We start from the raw sequence: 6,000 nt of genomic DNA, 5'->3' as shown, positions 1-6,000 counted from the left end.
GCAGCGAATTCTGTCAAAAATTTCATTTCTATAACATTCTCTTGAAAAAATTTCTGAACAAATCCAGTGATGCAGAGATCAAATTATGGTATTTTCATATAGTGATAGTATCCAAGGGTGAAATTATATTGTCAGATTGGTGGGGGTTTGACATCCATTTTGCCTGATTCTTACAAAAACTTACACTTATATATTAAGTTCAAAGAGAGATACAATCCATTGATTTAAATTCTATATGTAAGTAATTTTAATTATATTGTAATGTACATTGTAGTTCTAAGGGAGACAATCCATTTTGCTTCCAAACCATGTCAATGCTGTCCATCAGTCATCATTAGTAGGAGTCTGTTGATAGGAACAAACAAAACTTTTAATCAAGATTTTATCACTTTGGGGACTTACATGTATGTTGTTGTTTCATTTTTTTAAAGTTTTGTTTTGTTTTTGTAGACTTTATTACAATATTATAACAACATTTACCACTTATTTTTTTGTAAGTAATTTTAGTGCAAAAGAAATTGAAGTTTTAAAGTCCATATGACAATAACTTAATTATTTGTCTATTTTGATGTATCAATTAAGTTTTCTTCCAATTCAAAATTGCTGTGAAACATTTTAAATCAAACCATTGCACATCATCAATAATTAAACTGATTTTAAGAGAAGAGTTATTGCTCCTGAGTTTTCCAGTATCCAGAAAGTTACTTACAATTGTTGAATTCAAGCAAATCTGATAATTTTTTGTGTAATTTGTCTTTTAATTTTGTACAAACATAAGATGTAAAAAAATACATGCATATATATATATATATATATATATATATATATATATATATATATATATATATATATATATATATATATATATATATATATCATTTTGTTTGCCTGCAGGGGTTAGTTGTAATGTCCTCACTTGCCAGCAATTTTGAGTGATCATAGGATAATTTTTAAGGATTGGTTGTTTTTAACTTCTCTGCGTCTCCCAAAATAGCAGAAAATACAGACAGGGATTATAAGACAATGTTTCAAGGTAAGGCAAAATAAAAATGTGTGTTTACTGTAACCCGACATACATTGTACCCTATTTGTTTGCCGCCAACCCTGAATTTTTGATCAGAAAATTTCAATTTCTGGAAATTTTGTCCTTGATCAGTAACCATTTCCTCAATTATTGTACAAAATGGAAATAAAAAAAATGATCAAACGACTAACCCTATTTTTTCAGGATGTGACTGTAAACGCATTTGTTTTGCCTTATCTCTTGGAAACGAGTGATTGATTTAATGATAGATGGTACTTCCATGAGCAAGCACATTGAATTGTTTGGTGTGAAGATAGGATCAAGTGTCAAGCCAGTTCTTAATTACTGCCAAGTACACCAAATTGATGTTTGTTTTTTTGACCATTTGATATAGGCTTTCCCATTAGTGGCTAACTTTGCTCATTTCCAACACAATGGTATGACGCCACATTATCTCTGCGTTGCTTTCATTGTAGTTTCCAGAAAAGGGCTGTTTTACTGTGGTCTTGTTGATGTTTTCGTAAGTTGTGTCCAGTCCATCTGTATGATCTGATGATGATGTTCATGTCTTCCTGCTTGTATCTAGTAAAGAGGTCCTTGTTAGAGATCTTATAAAAGCAGATTCATTTCAATTTAACTAGTATAATAACATTTTGCACTAGAAAAGTATGAAACAGTCAATTCACTGCTTTCAATCAATCAATCAGTCGATATCGACACCATGAGTAAAGGATCCACAAATTCAAATAACAGAAGGCAACAAACAAAAAACATGTTAAGTTTCTAACAGTTGTGGATCCAGATAGATTAAAACAAATTTGCGGTCGTATCATTCCATTGTCAGTTTTGTCATTGTCGAGGTTGGTAGATATTTCTCGTCTGGACAGGAACTTGAGTATTAATGTATAGATCTTTATGAAAAATTGAAATCTGCATCAAGCTTCAATGGTGTGTAAAAATATGACCCAACCCTTCATGGTTTAACCCCTGCTTAGTATTTCATTTGTTTGATATGAAATTAAGGCTCTTATGGAAAAGGGGAGGGGGCTCGGATTTTATGGTGAGTTACAAACGTTTTTTGCCGAAGCGCGAAAATAATTATTTTTTTCAGCAGCAGCCAGGGTTTAAATATTTATTTGATTATAATCAAAATAGGGATGATGGAAATATTGAATTGTTTTTTTATCGTATGACTGAGAAAAAAAATTTGGCTGAAATATGGACTAATCTTATTTTTTTATAACACACCAGGCCAGACATCCCCCTCAGTACAAACCTGATCTGTGCCTAACAATTGGTTATAATACAATAAAACCAGGAAACATACCGGACTAAGAAGGCAAAATTAACAAAATAAATAAAAGCGGGGAGCAGTTCTAATCTCTTTAACCCACATGGACCAACCACTCAACTGGAGAAAACCAGATAATCTGTTAAATGTAAAGTAGAAAAGAGACCATGATATAGACAAAGAAACAAATAAAACACTATAAATAATAATAGAAAACACACACCAACTAAAGATAAACCAGAAATACTTTCAGCAAGTTCATAAAGAGAATACACCCCCATTTCAAATGCAGTTGAATGTGTAACCTGTGGAAGTTCAACTTTCTCCCTTTCCAGTCACCAGACAGTAACTTTATTCTTTCATGCACATCTATATATGATGCCCTACCTTCCTATTAAGTTCCATCAAAATCAATTCAGCGGTGTAGGAGGAGTTGCACTTATGAGGTTTTAACATTTCAACACTTAAGTTGGATTATTTCCCTTAGGAGTCTGCTGACAGTAACTATCTTATTTCATGCACATCTAAATATGTTGCAAAACTTCGTATAAAGTTTCATCAAAATCCATTGAGATGTTAAGGGAAAAGTTGCGCTTACGATTTATAAACATGAAACATACTTGATTTGAATTATCTCCCTTTGTAGTCTCCCTGACAGTAACCATATTTCTTCATGTACATATGATGCCCAGCTTCCTATAAAGTAGGAAAATAAAAGTAAGTTGTAAGCTTGACTTTATCCCAAAAGAATATACCACACAATGTATCTGCTAGTCATTTATGGTTTTTCTTTCTTAAAGGAAATAATAAATACATCATTACTACCAAAAACGCATGTGATGAAAAGATTAATGACCGTTTGAATATTGCCCATGTGATCAGCCCTTGATTAATATCGTCCCTTTAACTCAGCAGATATCAATATCTCATGCTGATAACAAAGACAGTATCAAACTGTCAGAGTGACGGAGTAACAGCATTTTTTGTGGAGGATTCTGAATTTTAATCTCCTAATTATCCTAGCCCTCCATCAGCAAAACATTTGACTTATTAACCATAAAGTTTTTTTTTTAAATTTGCATCAATTTACATGTACATTAATCATCAATCTGCTATTGTTTACTTCAAAAAACAGGAAAAACTGGTTTAAAACCTTGTCATTAATGACATTTTCAGGGGACATAACTCTAAGGAGTCACCAGATTATTCTAAAATTGCATCAATAATAGATATTTCAGTCTACAATTTTTTTTCTGAAATTTACACCACTGAAGGATCTGTTTTTGTGCATACAATTAGAATTGTCATGAGAGCTGTTAAACTTTTTTAAAGAAAATAACAAAAAAATCTAGAGGTTCTAGAAAGCCTGAATTGCTCATCTGGTCAAAATAGTCTTTTTTCTAAAGTTGAACTCTTGACCTTCTCTTTACTATTGTCACAAGAATCATTTAATCAATAGAGGGCATCTTAGTTTTCAATTGGGTTTTCATTTATAAAACAAATCCCTCATAATTTTTTTTTTACTCTTCAAGGGCAATAAACTTCAACAGATCTTTATGAAAGAGTATTCAAGGAAACCAAGATTCCAGCGGAAATCAAAAGAATGTAATCCATGGACAAAGACTAGACATGGAAAACAGAAATATACAACAAAGAGTAACCAAGGGAACTAAGGTTATAGCGGAAATCAGAAGATATTTATCCAGGAACAAAGACAAACATGGAAAACAGACAAAAACAACAAAGAACATAAAGTAACAAAAACAATACACACAAAGTAACAAAAGTAGATAAGCAACTCTGCTTGTCTAAAAACACCCACCGAGTCTATCATACAAAGTCAAGTCCAGGATAGACAAAAGAGGAAAGGAAAACTATGACACATTGAACAAATAAGTTTTCATGGTGCAGATGGATATTTTTGGCAAAGGTCGGTCTCACCATGCTGATCAATCTTACCTTGTCAGGATTTAGCTAAACATATCTCCAAAAATCTTTAATTTGACCCCTTGTAGTCTACTTTTAGTATCATTGATCATGGTTTTTGGCAGATCAAAATTCCTCATACAATATCGATAAGGATATATTGCAAGGTATATTTGGGCCAAGTTTCAATCTGGAGTGAAGAATGTTCATTCTGTATCTGGTCTTAAATGTTTGAAATGAAGAACTGATTAAAATATTTGCTTGTTACCTAATATTCGATAGATTTTGAAGATTTTTAAATTCGTTTTTCTTAAACAGGCGTCATTTTTGTTTGAATAGTTATTGGAAGAGAGCTGGTCATAATACCACTAAAAGACTGAGTACAATCCCGATAATGGGCGAGGTCTGAAAATGAGAGGGCAACAGGACTTCACTCTAATAGCTTTTGGTGTTGTCTCAGGGTTAAGTGAGCGATCCCAGGGCAACAATTTTGCCCGAATCACCCAATAGTGTGAGCCCTGGTTTGTGGGTCAGATCAAAACCTGTATTGTATTGTCTGTCATTGATAGTGATACTTAGATTTTGCCTCTCCATGTCTGCCATGAATAGTAATATTTAGACTTTGCCTATCCAAATCTGCCATGAATAGTGAAACTTAGATTTTGCCTCTCCAAGTCTGCCATGAATAGTGATACTTAGATTTTGCCACTCCAACTTAGGTTTTCTGTTTAACTTTTGCTGTATAACTGAAAATAATTGACAAGTGCAAAAGAGTGGTAATACAAATCATAAATACCCTTATACAATGTTAATGAAGATAATAAGCATTTGGCTTCTTTAAAAAAGACTAAATATAATATGAATGCTGTTAATGTAAGGCCAATGTTGAATGATGATACATATCATGATATTATTGTACTGCTCCAAAGGTTTGTGATGTGTATTGTATCATGAATTATCTTACAATACTCAGATCAAATAAATTACCTAATGCTAACACCAGGCAGACCTTCTCCTCCCAACAGTAGCTTTGAATGATGGTGACATCTCTTACAGACTATGTTTAGCTACTGCAGACAAACATCTTAACTGGTTTTTGAATGTTGGCTCTCAGCAAGCAACCGTCTTAACTGGTTTTTCAATGTTGGCTCTCAGCAAGCTACTGCAGACTACCATCTTAACTGGTTTTTCAGTGTTGGCGCTCAGCAAGCTCTTTAAAGTGTCATCATTTTGATTCTGTAATAGTATAAAAAACATTTAAGGAAGTAGACTTAGGATAAGGGAAATAACTATTGAAATCAGTGTCATGTTTGTATCATACTCAATTGCATCAAAGCCTATCGAACTTTCATTTGAAACAGAATGAAATCAGTCCAAGTTACTTAGATGCTTACATGAGATTGATATAAAATGCTGAACAGAAATGTTCCAATAATTTGTAAGACTTGTGCCCCTTACCCTAGGTCTACCTCCTTAAACAATATCAGAAAAATCTCCTGGAAACAACTGGAAAAAGTGGTAGACTACATACTTCTGAGTAATCAAGCTTTTCTCCAGATAAACACTACTGCAAAAACTGCAGTTATCATAATAAACCCAAGATTTGTAAAATGGTGTTGATCATATTGTCCGTAAATAAAACATTCCACAGTACACGCATGGGTGTTCTGACTATGAAGTAATAACTTCATTAACATCGTAAATAGTACAGAACTAGCTGCTTGCCATAAAGACAACATTTTGAAGTTCTTCAAAGATT

The 6,000-nt window shown here is 32.9% G+C and overlaps 1 long non-coding RNA gene across 2 annotated transcripts in view; it reads right to left on the bottom strand.

Annotated features, from left to right (window-relative positions):
• Window positions 1-223: 223 nt before the first annotated feature.
• LOC148599748 (uncharacterized) overlaps window positions 224-6,000 on the bottom strand; it is a 30,203-nt gene continuing 24,426 nt past the window's right edge. The window contains exons 2-5 of one of the 2 annotated variants that reach the window (XR_015918220.1): window positions 5,229-5,477; window positions 2,936-4,987; window positions 1,216-1,606; window positions 224-345 (exon numbers count right to left, since the gene is read on the bottom strand). This is a non-coding gene — a long non-coding RNA (uncharacterized LOC148599748). Of the gene's footprint in view, window positions 346-892; window positions 1,607-2,935; window positions 4,988-5,228; window positions 5,478-6,000 lie in introns of those variants that run through there. The other variant, XR_015918219.1, reaches the window with a different exon arrangement.

The sequence above is a fragment of the Perna viridis genome, chromosome 13, assembly GCF_037379345.1.
Source record: "Perna viridis isolate PV_CMFRI_1.1 ecotype Kerala chromosome 13, ASM3737934v1, whole genome shotgun sequence".
Taxonomy (NCBI): domain Eukaryota; kingdom Metazoa; phylum Mollusca; class Bivalvia; order Mytilida; family Mytilidae; genus Perna; species Perna viridis.
Note: the sequence above shows the minus strand (reverse complement) of the source record. Positions and strands in the feature narration are given on the sequence as shown.